Here is a 27,427-nt window from a genome sequence, read left to right on the forward strand (position 1 = left end):
TAAAGGGAATCAGTGAAGCGACAGAGAGTATCAGTCGTAAGCTTCAGCAAAAAACATATTCTCAAAGCAGATAAGCTTTAAAAGGCCCTCCAACAAGTCGAAAAACAACATAAAGGCAGCTCAGAACCATAAAGGCTCACCAACTCCTAGTTTGGGCTTTAAAGCCACTTAAGATGCAGCATAACCACTTGGAGGCACAGATAAAAGAATTCAAAGCATAGTTATTGCAAAAACAATGTATTTGGCCGCCCTTGAGGGCAGCGCTGCAGGCCCAATGCGAAGTAATGATAAAGAGCCAACACATAGCAGCAAAGGACTGTATTAATCCATTTTTGAGGCTGTTGTCCCCTGCAAAACTCATGTAGATATTTTTGGGCATTTATTTCAAGCATGTGTTAGGTTAGAAGCACTCATTTGATCAGATCTGTTTAAGATCTGTTTTATAGATATTTTTGAGATACTTTTCACTTGAGATCTTCTAAGAGATCTGGTCTGTACATATTTTCCCTATTTAAACCACCCTCTACTATGGAAAAAGGGTTGGTTGGTTGATTTGCATCACTCCTGGATTTGCGCTGTATTTTGTGAAATCCTTTATAATCAAAGATTGCTGAAAGCTTGGATGAGGAACCGTCTGGTGTGGTCTTAATGCCCGAAGAGTGACTATGGAATCCCTGTGCTTCTGCATGGTCCAATAAGTGTCTTTTTACCTCTGTTTTCAGTTTTATGTATGTTGTGCCATCTATCTGCCATGATATAAATAACAAGAAAAAAATAGCTTAGGCTTTGCTTGACAGCACTCTATGCTTAGTTCTTGTTATTTCTATATGTTTTCTTCTGATCTAGACATAAATATGAATTCCTTATGGCTCATATTTTCTCTATTTCATTTATGTATGACTGTTATGTAGGAATTCTTAATTGCTCCTATATGTTGTTCACCCACCTTCCCTCTGTAAAAAAGGTGAAAGATTTTTAGCTGCCTTTCATCTCTGACCTCCATTTCATCCTTATTCAGCTTGAATGTTGTTTCATGTGTAGCTATCCTGCTCTATATTCCTCTTGTGACCAAGAAAACGCACCAGCAGCCCTAAACCATGACTCCATGCCCAATGGTTTGAACTTCTCACAGTTTGCAACCCAACTCTGCTTGAATACATTCATCTTTCCCACCAAAACTTAAACAAAACCCAGGATCATCATAACTAGCCTAAAATCACCCTAAACAAAGCTAAATTACTAAGAGAGAGCCCTCTCTGATTGCAGGTAGGCTAGGACCTGCAGTCCAAAGATTGGTTTGTGGTTACCTCGGTCGTATCCCTTAAGCAGCCAAGGGACAACCTGAGAGCTAATGCGTATCAAGAGGGAGTTAGGGGAGTGTTGATGTAGGAGGGTAGAGAAATAGTCTATGAATCGTGGGAATTAAAGAAACATGATCAGAAATATTTTGTTATGATTTAGAACTGACTTTTGTCATACATGCAATGAAGGTATGGAGGCATTACCTGTTGGGAAAAAAAATTATGTTAATGGCAGACCATAATAGCTTAACGAGATTTTTAAAATAGCGTAACCTTAATGATCATCAAACAAGATGGTTTGCCTTTCTTAGTGAATTTGAATTTGATATCAAGCATTTAAAAGGGAAGGAGAATCGAAGTAAGTAGGAAATTGCATTGTGTGTATGAAATATCCTATATTCAAATAGAAATAATTTTTTCTGATCATTGTTGGGGCTTGGTTTCGCCTAATTTTGACACCCTTTTCCATACTTTACCTCTCCCATTTTGAACTATCTTTAACCCCTATTATGCCTATTTCGGTTATAATACTTAGGTTTTTTCCAAAAGGGTGTCGTAGGCTGAAGGTATGCAAATTAACATGAAAAAACATCTTTTACCTTAACTTTAAGTATTCCTTACAGCTAGTTATTCTTTATTATAATTACCATGCCAACTAATCTAGAGTTCTTGTGTATATTTGTTTTGATTAAAAATAGGCTTTCATTTCCTGCAGACAGATGTGCAATCCTATTTCCTACAAACACTTTGGAATTCCTGCAGCCACAGATTTCTTGTAACCACCCGGATTTCCTACAGCAACATCGACGGTTAACTGTGTTCCATGAATATCTACATAAAATAGGAACATGGGTTTTGTGGGGAATGTATCACATATGGATGCTGTCCTATTGGTTGTTTAAGATCTACCAATGATACCACCCAGATTCATAAACTTTCTCTTGTTGGCCATTTAGAGAAAAGCTATAGCCATGTAACGAATTTTGTCTAATCCATGCTTTCAGTCATGGATTAGACCCAATATGGCTAAATTCGATATTTTTTTAACATACCTACTAGTCGATGGCTTAGATTAGTAGTCTTCCTTGCTGTGAGCCATATATGGGCTTTTGTAAGTGTATAAAATCGGTTCTAGTTCTCATGATAGGGGGTTGCTGGGTTGGTTTCAGCTAAGACTATATATCAGATTGTACTCGACTATATCTTTTTTAGATTAATACAATATTATATGTTCTGTCTACTTCAGTGAGAAAGCTCTTCTAATTTGAAGGGGTTTTGAGTAAGGGAGGGCCCCCTTTGCTCACAACTCCCATAGTTTAGTGTTTATTCATTTTATTTTTGTTATGTAGTAATAATTTATTTTTACATCTAATGCACTCTTTCTGATATATCAACAACAATTGATTAAATGAACTAGTTTCTTGTTAATGTGTGGAATTCATTTAATGAAGACTTGATTTCTAATGTTGAGTGAATTTCTGAGTTTGTTGTAAGTTGATTTCTGTATCTTTTCCTAATCATCATCAACAATCTTAAGAGCTATAGAGGGATGTTTGATCCACTCTATAGCCTTTGCTACTAAGTGATTGATGCAAGAAAGAGTCATTGGTTTTGTATGATTGACTAGTTAGATTAATCAGCACTTACAGTGTTAAGCCTACATATACTTTGCACAACGTCTCACAAGCTTACCTGCCCTGGGTTGATGATTTATGTAAATCAAATTATAAGGCTATAATTTGACTCAACATTTTGGCACCGTTGTCAGGGAGGTGCTAAAGGGATAATACTTAAGTGTTTTTGTATTACATGCATTGTTTGGAATTTTTCAGGACTGGGGGAGTCAAAGTGGTAATACGAAAGGCAAAGTCTACGCACTGGAGGAGGTCATAAATTCGCCAAAGTCATTTCCTGATTGTTTGGTAAGTAGTTTTTTTATTTTTTTCATAGTAGATGATTGGGTCCGACATAGCACCACTTCATTTACTAATACACTGGCAAGGAAAAAGAAGTATGCAAGATATAAGGCAGCAAGAGAAGAAGAGTCTGGTCAGGAGATTTGTGGTCCTGAAAAGAGCATAGAACATATTCCTGCTTCTATAGTAGCATCTTATGCAAGAAAATCTTTTGTTGCTGCCCATTTTGAATCTCCTATCACAAGGAAAACAACATCTTTTCTCAGTGGTCAACCTGAAAAGGAATTCCTTGACAATCATATTCAACAACCAAAATTCCAAACCATTGATTCCATATAATATGTATTTTACAAAGGCCCCACTTCCTTTTGGTCTAGAATAGCTCATGAAGAGGGGTCTGGTCACAGAGATGGATATGATGAGAAGGAAGAAGAACTGGTCATATTCGAATTCCCTATCAGGGAGGCTGGTGGAGCTACTCAGATGAAGAAGATTCCTCCTTTAGTCTTGCCTAACTTTCATGGGGTTCCTAGCGAATATCCCGATGCCTTTCTATTCGAGTTCGATGTGTTATGCAGGAGCTATGCCTATTCTTCCAATTCTTAGAAGCTGAAGTTTTTTCCTGAAACATTAAAGGATGCAGCTTTCAGGTGGTTTATGGGGTTGGCTTCAAACAACATTACAACTTGGGGGGAAATGAGAAAGGTATTCTTAAGGAAATATCAAGATTATTGCATGACTACGGACCTTCGAGAAGAGATTTTTGGCATGACCCAGAAGGAGGGGGAGAGTCTTGAGGACTTGGTGGAGAGATTTCACTATAATCTACAGAGATCCAAAATGAATCAACTAAGCAAGGATACTAAAAGAATAATTTTGCTCAGAGCAACAAGACTAGAATCTCCGGAGATTCTGAGCTTAATGGGAGAAGGTGATAGATCGAAGTTGGGCTATGATGAAGTATGTGAGATATGTTAGCGATATTCAAGAGGAAATTATAAAGTTGGAGGAGGAACACGAGATACTTCTTCTAGGCTTGTCAAGTCAGTTGCTAGAGTTGGAGTAACTAGAGCTAAAATGCATATTTTATTTGAAAATTTTGAAACTGATATTCTTAGCACATTATCTTCTCAATTGGATGTTTTTCAAGTTAAGAAGAAACAGGAAAAATAGGAGGAATTAGAGAAATCCCTGGCATGTTCTATCTGAAATGCAGGAGGAAGCATGCCTTGAGGGAATGTCCTACAGATAGTATAGAGGTATGTCAAATATGTGAAGTGGAGCATTCCACTAATCAATATCCTTCACTTCCTGAAATCAAAGCAGCATATCTAGCAGATCAAGGAGCTGTCAATGCACTCTATGCAATGACACCTCAAAGTCCATGGTAACCATGTGCTAGAGGTATGGCTCAGTCGCATTATCGAGTTCCTTATAATCAAAATTAGATGTGGAATATTCCAATGCCTTAGCAGCCTTAGCCTCCACAACATCCTTGGTAGGGGAACTTTTCTTACCCTACCACTCAGAATTTTCCTTCTCAAAACTTTTATCCACCGCAACCCACACAACAACAAATGATTTAACCTCAACAACAACAGCGTCAGTTGCCTGCCCTACCAAATCAACCTCATCCTACACAACTTCTTGCCCAGTTAGTGTCTAACCCCAATAATAAAACCATCCAATCTGCTCGCAACATTGGATTGGTCACTTATTTTACTTTTCCTACCTGCTGTATTGCACCACAGCCGTTGTGAGAAATTTTTGTTCCTATGTTATAGTAATTCCATGTGTCCTTGTAGGAAATCCAACTGAGGTCTGGAAAAGTGGTGACTTAGCCCAAAATAATTGAAGAGATTGTAGAGGAAGATGCTCTAGAAATTCCTGAAGTTGAAACCACACCTGAACTAGCAGAACAACCTACTTCAAGGCCACAAGAACCTTCCTCATCCCATACAATCCAACCTCCTTTTCCATAGAGGTTGGAAATGAAAATAAAACAGCCCAAGTTTGATCTTGTGTCCAAATTGAGAAATGTATGCATTAAGATCCCCTTGCTGCAAGAAATTAAGATATCTCGATCTATGCCAAAACAGTAAGGGAGCTATGTACCAAGAGACTTGGAAGACAAAAGAGAGAACTCTCTACAATTCAAGTAGGTGGAAAGCTTGCAATTTTAATGTCTACCGGATTTGTTACTGAAAAATATGCAGACCTTGGAATCCCTATGGTTACCACCTTTATCAATGGACAACCTATAAAAAACACTTTAATTGATTTGGGTGCAGCCATTAATGTGATGACTATGGATACCTTATCTAGAATAGGAACCTTTGACTTATTTCCTACTCCTACCATGTTAGAATTAGCAGATAGGTCTAAGGTAAAGCCAGAGGAGGTATTAGAAGACATTGTCATCTCATTAGATTCCTGGAAGTACCCTACAGATTTTTATGTTATTCAAACCAAAACTAACTTAGGAGGGCATCCTTTGATCTTGGGGAGACCGTGGTTAGCCATGGCAGATGCTTACATAGGGTGTAGGTCTGAAGACATGACCATCACTCTTGGAACTGAAATAAAGCACATTAATTTGTACCCCCCAGCTCAACCTCTCCTGAGATCAGAAAATACACATTGGGTTGAAGAAGAAGAGCATCATTCAAAATGTACCCAACCAGTTTTGACAATTGCCCAAGCCATTAGCCTTAAAGAAAATTCAGAAGAAAATTTGATAAATTGTTGTATTTCTAATCTTGATTATTTTGTAGCAAGAGAAAGGGCAGTCTAGTCATGATTTAGATTTCATTTCTAATATGTAGGATTCTCATGAGTATAGTACAGAAACTGAACTACATTCATCCTTATTATATTCATTTCTTGCATATTCCATGATTACATGGGGGAGTAAGGTAGTTGAAATTTTTCCTGAAAAACCTCTGAATATTAATTCTTCTTGAACCCCTGAACAGGAAAAACAATTAATTCAAGCATTAAAAAAAATTTCAGACACTTTTGCTTGGGAATACACAGATATGAGAGGCATTCACCTAGCCACATTCGAGCAGGCGGTCCTTGGTATTTTCTCTGATCTTTTGCATGATTGCGTAGAGGTTTATATGGATGACTTTATAGTCATGGGTGATACTTTTGAATAAGATTTACATAATATTGAGAAAGTTTTACAGAGATGTAGAGAAACTAATCTCTCATTAAGTAATGAATATGATTATGAATGAAGGTATTGTTTTGGGTCATCATGTTTATGCTACAAGAATTAAAGTTGATCTAGCAAAGATTGAAGTTATTACAAATATACCCCCAACAACCAATCAGAAGGGAGTCCGAATTTTCCTTGGACATGCAGGTTACTATAGAAGGTTTTTTGAAGATTTTACAAAGGTAGCATCTCCATTATTCAAATTTTTTACTAAAGAAGCTAAATTTCATTGGGATGATGAATGTCAAGCTGCATTTAATACACTCAACAAAAAAATTTCTTTAGCACCGGTCTTGAGAGGTCCAGATTGGAAATTGCCTTTTCATATTCTGATCCCTCTGATTCAACCATAGGAGTAGTATTGGGACAAAAGGAGGATCGTGTAACACATGTTATTTATTATGTTCGTAAAAAATTAACTCCTATAGAACTGAATTACACGGTAACTAAAAAAAATTCCTTGTTGTGATTTATGCTATTAATAAGTTTAGACATTACATCGCGGGCTATGAAGTTTTTGTACACACCGATCACTCTGTGATTCGATATCTCATGAATAAACTAGTTATTAATGGCAGGATTACTAGGTGGCTTTTGTTGCTGCATGAATTTGACATCACAGTATTGGATAGGCCTGGAAAGGAAAATCAGGTAGCTGATTTCTTATCTAGACTTAACCATGTTGAAAATAGAAGTTCTCAAAATAACATTGCTATAAATAACATTTTGGGATACATTCCAATTTTAGTTAGTCCTTGAACTAAAATTGAGAATTAAAATTCGAATTTGATCTTAGCAGTTGTTTGTAAAATAATTAACTAATTCATCTTGAGTTAATTAGTTGGAAAAGATCAAACATGAAGTCTATGTGAAGACATGCAACAGTTTTCCCTTTGATTGAGGAAGTTATCCCTTAATTAAGGAGATTAGGATGAGTTGTACTTTGAGTTGTAATTAGCTCAGTTAACTGAGTTAAGTCCAGTTAGATTAGTTCCAACAGTTTGTGGAACTGATTGAGAGTTTAGTTAGTTAATGCATGCATGCATGTACCTAGTGTACTTCAGATAACTGAATATTCTCTCATAAATAACTCATGCATGCTAGTTCAGTCAGAGACCTAGTTGAGATCAGATGATTGGACAATGTACTATGAGTTGTAGGAATATTCCATTGAGGATATCTCTTGCATGCAGAAGGAATTCATTGCTTGAGGATTGCACAGTTATTTCTGAGTTTTGATGAGTGTATGATGTGGGAATTCACATAGGTGGCAACATTGGACCCCAAGAGAAACTGCGCAAGGAAATAGGAGGATTGGAGGATTGGAGGAAGGCATATGTTGTATATATTCAGTGTATGAGTAGCATTGAGGGATTGTACTGAGAGTTGGATAGCTTGTGACCTAAAGCTTTATGTAATATAGACATATTTCCACTTGTATGATAATATAGAGATCGAGGTTTTTAGTTGAGGTTTTCCCTAGAGTATTCTTCTGTGTTCATTTTTTATTGCTTTCTCATTCTTTGTTATATGTGTTCTATTTGATCTTGCTCAAAATTGATTAAGCTTCCACAAGTTTGTTGTAGAAGTCAATCTAGTATTTTTCTTTAGTATATTGCATAATCTATTGATCTACAGTGAGAAATTCTACATGGTGTCAGAGTAAAGGTGATCAAAGTGAAGAACATCATACAAAGAAGGGAGAAGTGTGAAGTTTGAAGTTCCTTATTATAGAATTATAATTCTTATCGCATCTCAAATTTCACCAATGGTGTTCAACGATTTAAGACTCAAGTATGCCCTTGATGGTAGCTCAAATTATATAGCTTGGAAGGATCGCATGGAAGTAGTATTAGAGGAAAACGGTCCAAAGTACTTCATTGATCAAGAAGTCCCCAAGCCAGTAGTAGCTAATGCCCAAGAATTGGCAGAATGGAAGAAATGTGTGGCTAGAGCGAGGAGAATCCTTCTAGAGGGAGTTCGAGACCACATTGTCTCGACTCTTCGTGGGAAGGAGACACCATTTTCAATGTGGAAAACATTGAAGGATCTATATCAGGACAACAACAATCAGAGGAAGCTGGCACTGAAAGAAAAGCTTAGGAAAATCAAGTGTGAAAAGGGCGACATGATCTCTACATATCTGAACAAGCTCACCACCTGCAAGGATGAGCTTGGAAGTGTAGGGATCACGATAGCCGATGATGACATCGTGAGTCTTGCTCTCCTTGGTCTTCCTGAGAGCTGGCATAGCTACCAAGACTCAATAAATGGAAGAGAGAAACTACCAGATTGGGAACGAATTTGGTTGGATCTGATGCAGGAGGAGATAAGAAGAAGGACCAGAGATGGATCTTCATCAAATCAAGATGATGAAGAAAATCTAGCCTTAGCAAGTAAGGTGTGGAAAGGGAAGGGGAAGGATTCCCATTCCAAATTGAGTTCTTCCCATGGTGAGAAGAATATTGACAAATCGAAAGTGTGATGCTTTCATTTTCATGAGGTGGGCCATTATGCTACGAATTGTCTACAGAAGAAATCCAAGAAGGGATCCTCGAAAGGATCAGATGGTGAGGCAATGGCCTCATAGTTTGAATTGGATTTCTCTCTCATCACATGCATGGTTTCATCCATGGTGGGATGTGTTTGGTACCTGGACAGTGGAGCTTCATTCCACATGATTGGCAACAAGAATCTTTTCAGTACCTTGGAGGAGAAGGATCTCCAGATGCGGATCGAGATGGGAAATGATAGAAAGTACCGTGTTTCAGGTGAAGGTATGGTTGTGTTTTAGAAGGAGCATGGAGCTCCTCTCACCCCGACTGATGTAAAGTATGTACTAGGTCTGAAGAAGAATCTTGTGTCCAACGCTATGCTGGAAGAAAAAGACTATGACGTAGTCTTTACTAAAGGGGAAAGGTATTCCTAAGGCATATTGGCATTGGGCAGACCAAGAGGATTGGGATTTGAGTTAAGAATCTCTACAAGCTAGAGGCAGATGATTGTGCTACATTGAGTTCCAAAGTAGAGTTGGTGCAAAGCCAAGATGTTGGCAAGCTATGGCATAGAAGATTGGGGCACTTGCACCATGGGGCCTTGAAGATCATGTAGTAGATTTATACCTAACTTCCTAAGGGAAAACTAGAGCAGATGGATACATGCAAAGGTTGTACCTTGGGTAAGTATGCAAAATATTCCTTTCAGGATCGAGACAGTAGAGTTGGAGTAATCCTGGAGCGAGTTCATACAGATGTGTGTGGACCATTCTCTATAGCCTCCACCACTAAACAAAGGTACTATGTTATTTTTATTGATGATTTTTCTCGTAGATGTTGGATCTACTTTATGCAGAAGAAGGATTAGACATTCTCAAGGTTTTGTGAGTTCAAATCCTTGGCAAAGAAAGAATCTGGAAAGAGAATAAGGGCCTTAAGTAGTGACAATGGTGGAGAGTATGTCTCCCAACAGTTTAAGAACTTCTGTGTAGCAGAAGGAATTAAACGGTAATTGACGGAAACCCATAACCCACAGTAGAATGGGGTGGCTGAAAGGAAGAACAGATCGATTGTGGGAGCAGCTTGAGCAATGTTGCATGACTAAAGCCTACCACTTCATTTGTGGGATGAGGTATGCAATACAACAGTATACTTGCAGAACAGAAGCCCACATCGTACACTGGGAATGAAGACACCAATGGAAGCCTTTTCCAAGGAGAGACCAGATGTGAGTCACTTCAGGATCTTTGGATTATTGATTCATTTCCATGTGACCAAAGATGCCCCGAAGAAGATAGATCCAACAACTGAGTTGGGGATACTTGTGGGATACTGTTGGGTCCCTATAATACTAGTGATTACCCCATTACTATTGTAGTTATACCCTTTATTTATATTGTTGTGCCCCCATTACCCCCATATTGTTAATTCTGTGCCCCATAGAATCCCTCTATTGTTATTTTTGTGGCTTTATATTATTATTGTTAGGTCAGCTGGATTATATTGTGACTCCTTAAACTCCTATATATAGAAAGGAGGTTTTGTCATTTGAAGCATCAAAGAATTGTTCATTTATGTAATGTAAAGGAGGTTTCCCCCTCAAAGAGGCTGAATTCTAAGGCGTTGATCTATCATTTCTATCTTTTCTTGAGCTGGTTTCATAACATTTGGTATCAGAGTTTTGGATTCTAGGGTTTCGCTGCTCCAAACAGGTCATCGTGGCATTTTCACTATAAATTGTTTTCTGTGATGTTTCAAAAGTCACAAAAAAAACCCATCTGAGAAGAAATCATGCTGAACCTTGGGTCCTAATTTTGGAACTTTTCGTGCGATATGTGCGGAGATATGATCTGAGAAAGTTGGTCTTTTTGCAAACTCCTGAATTACATTCAAAACAGGGGACTTGGGGAAAATCATCATAACATTCTCTCTGGGTATTGGATTGAAATTTCGTAAGAAGGTACAAAAAGAGGATGGACTGTAGTTTCTTGCGTGCATTTTTATGGTGCATAGGTTGAAACAGTGACTCGTGGCATGTCGTACAAGTTTGATCTACTGAAATATTCTATAATCAAGTCACTGTGGGAGATTTCGCATAACTCTTCCTTGGAGAAACAAATTTGGGTCAGAATTGTGGCATTGGAAATAGGACGTAGGAGGCTACTACAAGTTGCAATTTTAGAACTGGATGATTCGAAATTACAAAGATACATCAGATTCAATATCAGGCTTCTACAAAGTGAAAAAAGGTGTGTAGTTTTTTTTTTTTTTTTGCGTAAGCTTGGTTTGAAGGAATTCAAAGGGCATAGTAAAGCATTATTATCGGTAACTGATGCCCCGAGGAAAGAAAATGAAAACACCTAGTAAGGAACCTAAAAGCTCTAGCATGACTCATGAAGAAGAGGAAGAAATGCTACATGATATATCAAAATTACAAGAACAAGTGCAACAAATGTCACGCTCACAAAAGTTAACAGAAGCTAAGATAAGTGGTGTGGAAGCTAAGATGAATGGCATGGAAGCTAAAATGGACAATTTGAAGATAGATTTGAACACAAATTTGAAGACAAGCATGGCAGATTTGAAGACAAATTTGACAAATTTTCTACAAGAAATACTTACTAATGGTGAAAAGGTAGTAAAGGAAACTCATGATGAGAACAAAAGAAATGTTAATCATGATTCCATAGATGCTAATGTTGGATCGAAGACTCACCATATTCCAAAAATCGATATGAGGAAGTTTGATGGCAAGGATCCCACCACATGGATATTACAGATGGAGCAATTCTTCGATCTCAATAATGTGCAAAACACACAAAAGGTACATATGGCAACTGTATATTTGGAACCAAATCAGTTTGTATGGTATCAATGGCTTTGCTCTCGTAAACAATTTATCACTTGGGCAATTTTTACAGAAGAATTGATAGCACATTATGAGGATACAAAAAGAAACACTTTTTTTAGCCAATTGATAAGTCTCAAACAAAAGGGTTCAATAATGGAGCACATTGAGGAGTTCCAAAAATTGAACATAAGGGTAAAAGATATTCCAGAGGAGCATAGGATTGATGTGTTCATAGGGTCTTTAAAGGATAATATCCAACATGATGTTCGCCTTTGGGAACCTGATTCATTAGAGAAGGCATTCAGGTTAGCAAGAAAAATGGAAAGCAAAATTATGGCAACCAGGAAGCATACCACTCACAACTATAAAGACGGAAGTGTTGTTGCCCCTAGTCTTCCACAACCTATAAGGTTGACACCACAACAATTGGAAGAAAAAAGAGCAAAAGGGCTTTGTTACAGTTGTGATAGCAAATACACTAAAGGTCATAAGTGTGCTGAGAAGAAATTATTCTACATAGATTGTGAAGAGGAAGAAGAAAAGGAGCAAGAAAGGTCAAAAGAAGAGGATATACTCCAGGAACAAAGCCTAGATGAAGAACAAAAAAATCCAACCATATCTTGTAATGCATTGGCAGGAATTACCACTCCTCAAACCATCAAGATAGAAGGACAAATCAAGAAGAAAAAGGTAATAGTGTTGATTGATTCAGGAAGCACCCACAATTTTATTCATTGTAGGGTAGCAAAAGAATTGAATTGCTTCCTATATCCAGCACCAGAGTGTCAAGTGATGATTGCAAATGGAGGAACAATAAATTGCTCTGGAAAGTGCCATAATATCAAGCTATCCATGGGAGAATATGTATTGACTAGCCCAATGCTTTCCATTCCAATGGGAGGTGCTGATGTTGTACTAGGAGTCCAATGGCTACAATCCTTGGGTACAATAGCTTTTAATTTTCAAGAACTTTTCATCAAATTTTCTACGGAAGGAAAGGAAGTTGAATTAAGGGGTATTGCAGGGAAACCAGGAAAGATAATCAGCTCTAATGGTATGACAAAGCTTCTAAAAAAGGAGCAAAGAGGTGTAATTGCACAATTATGTTCGCTAGATGTTTCCACATCGGAATCATCTATTTCTCCAGATCTCCAAAAAGTCCTGGACAATCATTCCAAGGTATTTGAGACTCCCAAAGGTCTCCCACCTATGCGTGATCATGATCATGCTATTCATCTGATTCCAGGAAGTGTTCCTCCAAACATCAGGCCGTACAGATATCCCTATGTCCAAAAAAGTGAAATTGAACGTATGGTTGCAGAAATGCTAGAGGCTGGTATAATTCAACCAAGTCAAAGTTCTTTCTCTGCTCCAGTAGTATTGGTGCACAAGAAGGATGGATCATGGCGCATGTGTCCGGATTATAGGGAGCTCAACAAGCTCACTATTAAAGATAAGTTCCCCATTCCTGTCATTGATGAATTACTGGATGAATTGCATGGATCAATTTACTTCACCAAGTTGGATCTTCGTTCGGGATATCATCAAATCAGAATGAAGATTGAAGACATTCCGAAAATGGCATTTAGAACTCATGAGGGTCATTATGAATTTTTGGTCATGCCTTTTGGCCTTACCAATGCACCTTCAACATTTCAAGGTTTGATGAATTCAATTTTCAAACCATTCCTTAGAAAATTTGTGTTAGTATTTTTTGATGATATACTAATCTACAGCAAGTCTTGGAAGGATCATGTTGAACATGTTGACAGGGTGCTACAACTATTGGAGGAGAAACAATTATATGCAAAAAGATCCAAATGTTTCTTTGGAGTCCAGGAGGTGGAATATTTGGGTCATATTGTATCTCATGAAGGAGTTAAGGTAGACCCTAGCAAAATTAAAGCCATTAAGGAATGGAAAATCCCCACATCCATAAAGCATCTGCGAGGATTTCTTGGGTTGACAGGGTATTATCGCAAGTTTGTTAAGAATTATGGGAGAATAGCAGCACCTCTAACAACATTATTGAAGAAAGATGCATTTTCATGGACTCCGGAAGCAACAAAGGCCTTTGAACATCTTAAAGAGGCAATGTGCCAAGCACCGGTCTTAGCTACACCGGACTTCACAAAAACCTTTATTGTGGAATGTGATGCTTCAGGAAATGGAATTGGTGCTGTTCTAATGCAAGATGAAAGACCCATTGCTTTTGAAAGTCGTCCAATCAAGGGAAAGTTTTTAAGAAAAGCTATTTATGAGAAGGAAATGTTGGCAATACTCCATGCACTTAAGAAATGGCGACCCTACCTAATGGGAAGACACTTCAAGGTAAAAACGGATCATGATAGCCTTAAATACTTTTTAGAACAAAGATTATCCTCTGAAGAGCAACAAAAGTGGGTCACAAAGATGTTGGGTTATGACTTTGAAATCATCTACAAAAAGGGAAGCAAAATGTGGTGGCAGATGCACTCTCAAGAAAGGATGAGGATGTGGAAGCATTGTTGTGCACCATTTCTATTATCCAACCAGATTGGATAAACGAAGCAAGGGAGGAATGGAAGAATGACGAAGAAGTGTGGGCACTTATTCGAAAGTTACAACAAGATTCCAGTACATCTGATACATTTAGCTGGAAAAATGATTCGTTATGGTACAAAGATCGCTTATACCTCTGTAAGAATTCCCAGCTAAAACAAAAGATTCTTATGGAATTGCACACTTCTCCCTTAGGAGGGCACTCAGGATTTTTAAAAACTTACCACAGGGTTAAGAAGGATTTTTTTTGGGATGGCCTTAAATCAAATATTCAAAATTTTTTGGTGGAATGTTTGGTTTGCCAACAAAATAAAGTTGAAACAATTAAGACACCGGGTCTATTACAACCTTTATCCATTCCAAGCCAACGTTGGGAGGAGGTTTCAATGGATTTTATCACAGGTTTACCCAAGTCTGAGGGAAAGAGTGTCATCATGGTGGTAGTTGACAGACTTACCAAGTATGCACACTTTTGTGCATTATCACATCCATTTAAAGCCAGTACAGTTTCTACTGCATTTATGGAAAAAATTCAAAAGCTACATGGAAACCCAAAGATTATTGTAAGTGACAGAGATCCCATTTTCACTGGAAATTTTTGGACAGAATTATTTTCTTGTCTTGGTACTCAGTTAGCTCATAGCTCATCTTATCATCCTCAATCTGATGGGAAAACTGAGATAGTAAACAAATGTTTGGAAGGATATCTTCGTTGCTTTGTATCTGATAAACAGACACAATGGGTCAAATGGTTGCCTCTAGCTGAATGGTGGTATAACACTTCCTTCCATACAACAACAAAAATGACCCCATTTATGGCACTTTATGGGTATCAACCACCATCCATCACATCATATTTAAGAGAAAATTCTAAGGTTCAGGCAATGGAACATCACATCGAACATCAACAACAAGTCCTCCAACTCTTAAAGGATAACCTCGTGTTGGCACAAAATAGAATGAAACAACAGGCAGATCAACATCCCAGTGAAAGAAGTTTTGATGTAGGTGATTGGGTATTCCTATGGCTACAACCATATAAGCAAATGTCCCTAAAGCAAGCTAAGAAGGATAATAAATTATCACCAAAGTATTATGGTTCGTACAAGGTGTTGCAAAAGATTGGTACTATGGCATACAAATTGGAGCTTCTTGCAGCTTCTCGATTGCACCCAGTTTTCCATGTTTCATGTTTAAAGAAGGTTATAGGCGACAAGCTCCCAGTTCAAACAATATTGCCAGAACTTGACGAGGAAGGAAAAATTATATTGGAACTGAAAGCAGTCACAGAAACAAGAACACGACAGCTACGAAATCGGTCAATTTCAGAGTATCTTATCAAGTGGAAGAACTTATCCGCTGAAGATTCCACATGGTAGGATGAGAATTTCATGCAGAAGTATCCAGAACTACTCAAGCGTTGAGGACAGCACTTTTTTGAAGATGAGGGGCATGTTGGGTCCCTATAATACTAGTGATTACCCCATTACTATTTTATTTATACCCCTTATTTATATTGTTGTGCCCCCATTACCCCCATATTGTTATTTCTGTGCCCCATAGAATCCCTCTATTGTTATTTCTGTGGCTTTATATTATTATTGTTAGGTCGGCTAGATTATAGTGTGACTCCTTAGACTCCTATATATAGAAAGGAGGTTTTGTCATTTGAAGCATCCAAGAATTGTTCATTTATGTAATGTAAAGGAGGTTGCCCCCTCGAAGAGGCTGAATTCTAAGGCGTTGATCTATCTTTTCTTGAGCTGGTTTCATAATAAATACAATGATACACCCCACAACTATCGGGTGTTCTTGCCTTCTAGTCAGGGGTCAGTGGTATGCAGAGATCTGAAGCTCGATGATTAGAAAGCCATGTGAGTATCACTTGAGAGGGAGCTCAAGTTGCATGCAGAGGAGGAACTTTTATTTCCTAAGGAGGAGGAGCCTCAGATTGATGTGGAGCAGCCACATGTAGAGGATAAGGGAGTGGAGACATCCACTCACGCTGAGTCTTCCAGAGATGGGCATAAATGCTCAAGGGAAGCTATAGGTTGATGCTAGATGCTCGAGAGAATGTGGGACAGTCATCTTCTCACTGGAGACAGAGGAGGTCACCCAAGCGGTACATTGGGTAAATGGCCCTAATTGGGGAGTGTGTAGAGACCAAACCTTCTTCTTTTGAGGAAGCAGTGCAGCAACCAGTCTAGGTTGATGCAATGGTGGAGGAGCATGACTCGATCATTCGAAACTGTGTTTGGGATGTTGTCCCAAGATCGGAGGACAAGTTAGTGGTGAGTTCCCGATGGCTTTACAAGGTAAATCACGCAGCTGATGGCAATGTTGAGAAACATAAAGAAAGGTTTTTTGCCCGTGGTTTCTCATAGGTGGAGGGGATCGACTACGATGAGACTTTTTCTCCTGTAGCAAGGTACTCAAATATCAAATCAATGTTGGCACTATCAGCTCAGATGGGTTGGAAGATCCATTAGATGGATGTGAAGATTACGTTCATCATTGGGAAGATTGAGGAAGAGGTGTACATTGAGCAGTCGGAAGGTTTTGAGACCTTCGATTGTGAGCCACATGCGTGCCGACTCAAGAGGGCTTTGTATGGGCTAAAGCATGCGCCTCGTGCTTGGTGCACCAGGATCAACAGCTATTTCACCAGGTTGGGCTTCACCAAGAGTGAAGCAGATGCGAACCTTTACCACATCATGGTAGAAGGTAAGCCATTGATCATTGTTCTTTATGTGGATGATCTAATTTTGACAGGTGATGATCAGTTGATCAAGTCTTGCAAGGAGCACCTTGCAAGAGAGTTCGAGATGAAGGACATGAGTCTTATGCACTACTTTCTAGGCATGGAAGTGTGGCAGAAGTATGGGCAAGTGTTTGTGTCTCAAGGCAAGTATGCCAATGAGATACTCATGCGATTCCACATGGAGAAGTGCAAGCCCATGCAGATTCCTCTAGCTGGTAACTGGAGAAATGAAGATGCTACTTCAGGCTGGGTAGTAGATGCTACTATTTATCGGCAGCTTGTGGGTTAATTGATGTATTTAGTGAACATACGACTAGATTTGTGCCTTACGATGAACCAGCTGAGTCAAGCTATGGTTCAGCGTACCAAGCTATTTTGGAAGGCAACGAAGCATGTGCTGAGATACCTCAGAGGCACATCTCAGTATGGATTGTGGTATAGACAGACAAAGGGAGCAAAGCTTCAGGGCTTCACAGATGCAGATTGGGCAGGGAGTCCATCAGACTAGAAGACCACTTTTGGAGGAATCTTCAACCTTGGTTCAGCTGCAGTTTCCTAGTACAACAGGAAATAGAGGTCAGTTTCACTTAGCTCAGCAAAGGTTAAATGCATGGATGCCAGTCAGGTAGCATGCGAGGCCATTTGGATCCAGAAGATTCTAGTGGGATTGTTTGGTCAGAGGATGGATCCAACAATGATCTATTGCAATAATCAGAGTTGTATCAAACTCTCTGAGAATACAGTATTTCATGAGATGTCCAAGCACATTAATATCTGGTACCATCATCTTCAAGATTGTGTGGTGAAGAGGATCATGTTGTTGCTGTATGTTTCCACCAAGGAACAGGATGCAGATATTTTGACTAAAGCATTGTCAAAATGCAAGTTCGAGTTCCATAGAGACAGGATTAGGGTGACTGATAATCCCTTCCTTGTTGAGAGGGAGTGTTGAAAATAGCAACAAGAAATGATAAATATAAAAGTGCTAAAAATAACATTGCTATAAATAGAATTTAGAGATACGTTCCAATTTTAGTTAGTCCCTGAACTAAAATTGAGAATTAAAATTTGAAATTTATCTTAGTTGTTGTTTATAAAATAATTAATTAATTCATCTTGAGTTAATTAGTTGGAGAAAATCAAACATGGAGTCTATGTGAATACATGCAACAATTTTCCCTTTGATTGAGGAAGTTATCCCTTAATTAAGGAGATCAGGATGAGTTGTACTTTGAGTTGTAATTAGTTAGCTCAGTTAAGTGAGTTAAGTCCAGTTAGATTAGTTCCAATAGTTTGTGGAACTGATTGTGAGTTCAGTTAGTTAATGCATGCATCCATGCAACTAGTGTACTTCAGAAAACTGAATATTCTCTCATAAATAATTCATGGATGTCAGTTCAGTCAGAGACCCAGTTGAGATAAGATGATGGGAAAATGTATTATCGGTTGCAGAAATATTCCATTGAGGATATCTCTTGCATGTAGAAGGAATTCATTCCTTGAGGATTGCACAGTTATTTCTGAGTTTTGATGAGTGTGTGATGTGGGAATTCACATAGGTGGCAGCATTGGACCCCAGGAGAAACTACGCAATGAAATAGGAGGCTTGGAGGATGGCATATGTTGTGTCTATTTAGTCTATAAGCATAATTGAGGGATTGTACTGAGAGCTGGATAGCTTGTGAGCTAAAGCTTTGTGTAATCCAAACATATTTCCACTTGTATGATAATATAGAGATCGAGGATTCTAGTTGAGGCTTTCCCTAGAGTATTCTTCTGTGTTCATTTGTGATTGCTTTCTCATTCTCAATTATAAGTGTTCTATTTGATCTTTCTCAAAATCGATTAAGCTTCTACAAGTTTGTTGTAGAAGTAGATCTAGTATTTTTCTTTAGTATTTTACATAATCTATTGATCTACAGTGAGAAATTTTACAAACCATGTAGGTGAGGATGTTCCTATTAATGATAGCTTTCTTGTTGAAAATTTGTTTGCTATTTCTATTAAAACACCTTGTTTGCAGACATGGAATATTTCCTTGCTATAGGAAAGTTGCCTCCTTACTTTTCATCTAATCAGAAAAAGAGAATTATTAGGAAAGTGTTGATTAATCTTGGATTAGGGGAGATATTGTTTTCACTGGACCTGATTCAATTATCTGCAGGTGTATCCGAGAAGATGAGATCTACGACATTTTTAGAGCCTGTCACGATGAACCATGTGGAGTACATTTTGCAGACAAGTGGACAGCTTACAAGATCCTTCGCTTAGGTTATTATTGGCCAAGTCTTTTCAAAAATTCAAGAGAATATGTCTGGAAGTGTGACAATTGCGAGAGAATGGGGTGGCCTGTAAAATCAGACGAGATGCCTTTGCAGCCACTTGTTCTCATAGAACCTTTTGAGAAGTGGGCTCTTGATTTTGTAGGCCCCATCAACCCTATATCCAAAGGAAGGAAGTATATTTTAGTTTGTATTGATTATGTTACAAAGTGGGTGGAGGGAAGGGAACTACCTAAAGCAACAAAGAAAAGGGTAGTGGATTTTCTTTTTCTTTTTTTCTAATATTTTTGCAAGATTTGGGGTACTTAGGGAAATAGTCACTGATCAAGGTACTGAGTTTATGTCAAAGCTTATGCAGGGAATTGTACAGAAATATCAAATTACTCATCAGAAGTCCACCCCTTATCATCCACAGGCCAATGGGCAGGTGGAATCAACAAACAAGGTGTTGGAGACAATCCTTACCAAGACAGTGCAATTACATAAGAAGGATTGGTCTGATAGACTTCTTGAAGCATTGTGCACCTACAGGATCACATGGAGAAATACCACTGGCTTTTCTCCGAATGAATTGGTGTATGGAAAGCAAGTTTTATTGCCCATTGAATTTCAGATCAAAACTTTTAAAATGACAACAAATTTGGGTATAGACCTTGACGAAGCTCAGCAACAAAGAATCTTGCAACTCAATGAGTTGGATGAGATTAGGAAGGATGCTTTTCAACATACTGACTTGATTCAACAACAACGGGCTAAATGGCATGAAAAATACATTAAAAAGAAGCAGTTCAAAGAGGGAGACTGGGCATTGTTGTATTATTCAAAATTTAAGAACTTTAAAGGAAAGTTTAACACACATTGGCTCGGCCCCTATGAAATTGAGAAAGTCTTTGATAATGGATCTGTTCAGGTTAAAACCATTGACGATGGGAATGTTACCTTCTTGGTGAATGGGCACAGACTTAATTTATATCAAAAACCCCAATCCAAGGAGGAATTTGTGGAAGAAATTATGAAGAAAAGATAGCTGGAGATGGTGAGAGAAGGGATCATTCCTTCCACTATCTCTTCCTAATTTCCTGCTGACACAATGAGCTCACTCTATTCCTCCCAGTGCTCAGTGAAAGATGAGAGGAATGTATATTGCACATAGGTTTGTTCCTTTTTCTGGGCCCAATGGACTAGTTATGGAAAGGAGCCCCCTCAGAGTCTTATTTTCCAAGTATTTCAGACTCTCTAAAAATTGAAATCTGGCAAGCATGGACTACCCTAGGCTCATTAAAATTTTAGGTCAGTAGGTTCTTTATGATCTTCTCAATCAATTTTGTTTTTAGTTAAATCTATATTGCTCGTGTTGGACTGATGTGGGATTTCTTGAGGCCCTCCTTCCGACAATCTTGGCCCACCGACATCAGCGAGTTATCTGGGTGCAAGATCAAAGTCTTATGACACCTTGAATCTTGTATGCTCTAATGACAAGTTACCTCACTAGAAGCAATGTGGAATCACTATGGCTCCTTAAATGTTGGATTCAACAGGGGGGTCCAACAACAGCTCATTAATTTACACCCCATAGGATGCATCAGGGTACCTTGGTCCTCGCTCTCATTAAAGGTGATGGGCCTCGCATTGGTTAACAACTGACCTCAATGGCTGGTAATCCAATGAGCTCATTTCACATTTGACATCAACACCTTTATTCATGTGCAGTGAACTATACATAAACGAGGGATAAGTGTTGATTGATGGTTCAATTTCCTGCAGAAGCTCCACAAGTCATGGTCTGATTTCCTCCAGAAGTTCCGAAAGTTGTGATTCAATTTTCTAGAAGGCTCAGCAGTAATGGTTCCATTTCCTACAGAAGGCTCAGTAGTCACGGTTCCATTTCCTGCAATGAAACCCTGGTTTTCTGAAGAAAAAAAAAGAATAGACAGAAAATTAATTTAAATTATTTAAAGTACTGACAGATTTTAATTACTAGTCGAGGTCATGAATTATGAATTCATATATCTAATTTAACTATTAAGTGGGTTATCATCTCAAGGACATGCACACATCATCCAAAGTACTAGACCGTTGGAAGGTAAGAAAGGTAAAGTACAACCAGCGACAGGACACTTGAGGTTAAGGGTAATTAACGCTTTAACTTTTAACATTTGTATGATTTTTTGGCTATGGTCACCCTTGTGAAAGAACACGGCCGTAATCCAATGCATTATGACTTAAGCTCCACACACAATCACCATGATTCTGACATGACTAGTAGATGTACTCCCCATATCTTCCTACAGGTTAGATCATGATGATAACCATGATCACAACTTGTCTCTCGAAAATCCCCTGATTTTTGATAACCTTCTATAATAAGCCCTCCCTTGCTGTGCAAGTCTATTGAAAAGATTAAACCCAATATTTTTCAAATAAGTGCATACTATGTGCCCTCATTCACTTTGAGTTGTAAGGGCCTAAGTTGCTGGAGACCGATCCTCACAGTAATGAGAGATTGGAAAAGGCAGGGTGGCTGCCATTTTTCCAATGATTCAGTGGCCACAACTCGGAAGTGACAAAGTATTTCACCCTAAACCTGAATGGAAATAAGGCTCAAGTTGGGGTTCCCAATTCAGGTTGACCAAGGGTTTGGTAGCACGAGCATCTAGAATTTCACGGCTGGGAAAATGTTGGTTTAAGAACCAACATTTCAACAAGGACTTTTTCACATCTTTCCACCGTAAAGAGCATTCAAAACTTGACTGAAGTAAGGGAATTTCATAGGATTTCATGAAAAGTAAGTACCGGAACTTATTTCTTTCCTACAAAAATACATAACGTGTGAAGGTCGCTTTGGGCTTATATTCATGTTTCACATTCTGCTCCTTGTCCATTTCATGAAAAGCCATTAAATTTTCCATATTACTTAAGAATGTCTCTAATTAAGATGTCAATGACGGCCAAGGAAAGGGGGCCCAACTTAGAGGAAAATTTTTATCACCATAGACTGGTGAAAATCATCCTGGTGAAGGTTTTGAAAGACAAGAAGCAAACATGGGAGGAGTTCCTGGCTTAAAACGACTTTGCAGAAAATGAGGATTCGATTCCTCAGATTCCATGGAGGAAGCACCAGAAGATAAACTGATGAAAAAGACATGAATGCGTGGGCTATAGATAAAGGAAAAAGGGGAAGAGAAAAAATTTGACCCTTCAAAGTCTACAGAGGAAAAACGAGTGGAAAAATCAAAACGAAGTCACGGACTCATGGGCCATTGGTAAAGAAGGAAAGAAGGGATGAAATCAACTCTCCGAAGCCCACCAAGAAGGAACCGATAGAAAAAACAAAGAAGAAGAAGCCTCAGATGCTTGGGCTATAGATGAAGGAAGCAAGAAGAGATGAGGAAGTGGTGGTGACAGGGGAGACTATGGGAAAACATGCTTAATCAAAGAATGGTACTTCCACCTCTGGAAAAAGATTTACTAGAAGCTAGGCTGTCCAGCTAGCTATAAAGGATACTACGGATGCAGAAGTGTTGCCCGAGACAACAGATAAGAAGAAGGAGAAAAACCACGGCCCACCCAAAGGTAAAGCAAAAATTGAGTCAGTTGAGTTCGTCAATGAAGAAGCAATTTCCTTTCAGGACTCCCCACTGCATGGAAGCGGGGATAACACAGCAGGAGAATAGCAAGTAGAGGAGGGCCTTGGGTCCTATTGATGTCCCGAAAATCGCTGCATCAACATTGGGGAATAACCATCCGGTCCGGCCCTTAATACAACTCCTTTTCCATTTGGGATGATGGCTCCGACTGGATATAATGGGACCAGTTTCCCAGTAATGAATAAAAGGGATGGATGAGTGATTGGTTATCTAATAAATGATAATAAATGGATGATTTAGTCTAAGAGGCAAAAATAAAAAATACAAATGACTATTCTATCCAGGGAAGCTTCTATTCTTAAGTGAAACGTTTGATAATCTCTGTTTATCAAAAGGCATATAGATGACTATATTCAATAAACATAGACATTCATTCATAGAATAATTGCTTTGTTCAAATAGTTGAACAAAGTAATTAATAAAACATTGTTACTCTTATCTTTTTATATTACTGATACATGTATGATTAAAAGAAAAGCATGTTGTAAACATCCAATAGTGGAAAGTATAAAGAATATTGTTAAAACACATGCATATATTCAATAATAGCAAGAATGATCAAATAACAATTCACATAAAAAGAATGAATTCAGACATAGATAGTAGTAACATATGAGCTGCAAATCATTCCCAACATCAATCGTAATTCGGATTCCTTCTTCTGACTCAAAAATACTTTTAAATAAAGGCAGTAGTGCACATCCACATAAAAGATTCGTTATCAAAATTGGAATAATTGGCCCAGTCTTTATAAAAAACATATATCTGAAGTACAGTAGTGCAACTTTAGGTTTAAGTCATATACAAAAACTTACGACCCTTTCTAAATACATGAAAGGGTCTATAAATACTTAATTAAATTAACTGACTACAAAATTAAAATGCTACTTAATTGTTACAATTTGATCTTGAATATCTTCTTCAAAGCAATCTGGCAATCAGCAGTATGAATCATCACTCTGGCTGTTTTCCTTTCGACCTAAGTTGGCATATTGCTAGCATCGGTTCCACTTCTTGAGGGCGGCTGAGACGAGAATTGAGTTGAGCAGCATAGGTGGAATCTTGTATATCGGGAATGATACACCCAATTGCATCTGTTAGGCACTTGAGGGCGGCTCTCTGGCTGTATGGTTTTACTAGGAACAACCAATAGGTGTCCCAAGTTAAACTGTTAATACCTGCGATCAATCTCCCATTCTTTTCCAGCTCTTGATGACATGATTGCTCCAATGTTTTAGCCGATAGTAATTTACCTAGTTTACATTGAGAGATCATATTAGATAAATAGAGAGTGTCATTAATTAATTCAACCAAATTACTAGTGGTTAATTTGCATCTGGAAACTGCTCTCTCTGCCTTCATTAACTGGGACTGCCATTCCATAAATAGGATTTCTTTATGGGATTCTAAGATTTTTGGCAAATTAGCTGCCTGTCCCTCATCAGTGTCCTGCCAATCAAGAAAATTTGTCAAAGTCTCATCGGCCTGCTCCAAGTCAGTTCTAGCATCGATTGATTTATCTATTATTGATGTTGTTATGTCACACAGGGGTTCCACTTGAGCAATTTTCTAACATAATAATCTTATTTGTGTTACCAATGCCTTATTAATTTGTAGTGCTTCTGCTCTGAACTCGGCGGGCTGCCGAAGATTCTTGAACTTCTATTTATCCTGATAATTGAGCAATTTGCTCATCCTTTGTCTTTATCCTCTGTTCATTCATTACTTTCAATTTTGCTAATGCTTCCGACAATTCTTTCTGCTTTTGAATTGTGCTTGAATAGATCCTTTGTTTTTCTTCATGCAGCTGCTTATTCAACTGATTATTTATTTGTTGCTGCGTAGACAATTGTTGTTCAAATTGTTCTGCATTCTGTTGTGCCTCCGATAGTTGTTCTTGTAGGGAAGCGATTTCCTGGTCCTTTTCTTTTAACAGATTACTCACTTCTGATGCCTTGTCCATGGTGGCCGCCGAATAGGCTCTGACATATTGGGACAATTTTGTTAGGTCATTAGAAGGATCAAATTCCTCCTTCCAAACCACATTGGTTGTCACTGTTTGTTCAGGGAACAGGGAAGGTTGATCAATCCTTCTCCTTTTCCATTGTCGTTTTACTACGGCCCTTTGCTTTGGGCTGTAAAAGACATCCAATGGAGGTATATCCTCCACTTGCAAAATGATTTGATCCGAAGGATCTTTAGGAATTATTTCTATGTCTGTAGTAGGGGGTAGGCCGTTGGTTCCACTTGAAACCTCTTTTGATGTTGTATCTTGTGTATCAACCGCTTTGGATGTATCAACTTCTTTTGAGCTTTCCAGATTGCTTATGATTGAATCGAATTGCTGCCATTCCTGGAGCAACTTTGGGTCAATCTGGGCATCGACATTCACATTTGTGCTGCTATGCTCCTGTTCTTTCCTCTGTGCTTCTTCATATATCCTCTCCTGTTCTCTCCTGTGCACTTCCTCCTGCTATTTCGTCTGGAGTTCCTCCTGCTCTTTTGTTTGGACTTCTTCGGCAATTTCTGATGTAGCAGGAGGTTCAATGGTAAGCTGATGTTCAGGCTCGCTTGATTCTGTCATCGAGGCCGTTGCTAACAAATCTAGAGGCAGAGTTTGCAACCTCTGCTCTCTAAGTCTGTTAAATTCGACTAATCCGTCGTCATGATATCTCATTCTTGCTAGCGATTGAACCTGGAACAATGACTCGGCGGAGGAGAATAGGTCATCAAACTCATCTTTTTTATGTTCAAATTTAGTGAGTTTTTCCTGTTCAAGTGCATTGTAGGCGACTTTGTTTGGATCAAATCCCCTGTTAGGAAGAGTGGCGAGATTCAGTGTATTTATCTTTTATGCTTCTTTCTCTGCACGTTTGTAGTCATGCAGAGCATAAACGCCACACCTTAGAGGAAAAGGAGGCCAGACTTGCTTCTTTTTATTCCTTAGAGTCTGTGTAACTCCTTCGGATGTAAGCTAATATGCTATTTCTCGATCCAATAGTTTGTCATGTATATACAAGGGGAGAGCATGAGGCCTGGCATGACTGCCGAAAATTATCACATATGTAAATTTTTCTTCTCCGAACCATCTTTCTATGGCTATCAAGTCAATCTCTGCTTGTGGGGAAATTTTAGGAGCAGGTTTGTCAAAAATTGCCTAGTGAATGGGCAACATGAAACCATGGAAAATTTGATATAGGTGGTGTTTGTAGTGGGCTTTCCACAACTTCTGATGGTAGATATGAATGGGCATGGGGGCTTGTGGAGTCCATCTCCACCCAGCACAGGAAATTCGGAGTTAAAACAGAGAGCATCTAAGATGTAATCACTAAAGTAAAATGGAGGAATGAGCCTTTCAGTAACGCGAGATTTGTTTCTGAATTCAAGAACAAATGTTTCTAACTTATCAGATAATATATTCCCCCAATCCATTATTTCACTATTGCATGCTGCTTCCATTAAGGGTACCATCTCTATAGTGAAATTTGAGGAATCATGCAACCCCCAATGTTGTGGGGAAAAATGCCTATGCAGGACGATCCTATCCACCTAAGGTGTGACAGTGCCTTGGCAACATACAGAGACATCTATTTTAGTATTCTTCCTTTATGAATTAAGAATGAAGAGAGAGATAGATGGACTAACCGGTGTCTTCCATTTGTCCCTCGATCCAGCTTCTCTTCTCTTGGAGAGTTCCCAGCTACTTGCTTTCTCGCTCGCCCAGCTTCAAGAGGTTTCTGCAAGATTACAAGAAAAGAACACTACACAAGACATGGATTCATATTCATAACTAGTTCAGGATTAGAAATAAACCAAATACACTAATGCAATCATACATCAAGAATACACCAGCATATAGGAGAAACCAAGATAGCTTTATTGATGAATAACAAGGTTCAGGAAGAGATACAACCCAGAGGGCTCCAATCCAGCATCTCCTTCCCAGCAAATAGAATTCCTATCTTCACCCCCTTCAAAGCATTAAGCACCCAATAGTTTCAGTCTCAAACCAACAACAATTCTTTGCAATAACAAAATTCCAGCCTCTAGATCTCATGGAGGAGAGATCCATATATAGATGTTTGGAGAGAGGATGAGTCAGCTAGAGATCTGAATAGTGTCCTCTCCCTCTGTCAGTTCTTGAGTCCACTTGGAGGTTCTTGCTTCCACTTGGAGATTTGGAACCTCTTACTCATCACCAGTCGAATTCCCTGAGGCAAGTGTCATTTTGGAAGCTTCCTGTGTTTTGACACCTTGAGAAATGAGCCTGCCACTTGTCCATTCTCGTTCAGTGCAGGTAGCTAGTGTTCCAGTTGACATTCAACGCAGGTAGCTAGTGTTGGCTTTGACATTCAGCGAAAACAACTAGTGTAGCCACTGAAATGATGCTGAATTGACTTGTTTTTGAGC

At 38.6% G+C, this 27,427-nt stretch overlaps 1 pseudogene; it reads left to right on the top strand.

Annotated features, from left to right (window-relative positions):
- Positions 1 to 3,952: 3,952 nt before the first annotated feature.
- The window catches only part of LOC149162268 (calcium-transporting ATPase 1 pseudogene), a 174,824-nt pseudogene continuing 151,349 nt past the window's right edge, over positions 3,953 to 27,427 (top strand).

The sequence above is a fragment of the Pinus tabuliformis genome, chromosome 5_2 (genome assembly GCF_031772625.1).
Source record: "Pinus tabuliformis cultivar Carrire ecotype Pingquan chromosome 5_2, CPIR1, whole genome shotgun sequence".
In the NCBI taxonomy this organism is placed as follows: domain Eukaryota; kingdom Viridiplantae; phylum Streptophyta; class Pinopsida; order Pinales; family Pinaceae; genus Pinus; species Pinus tabuliformis.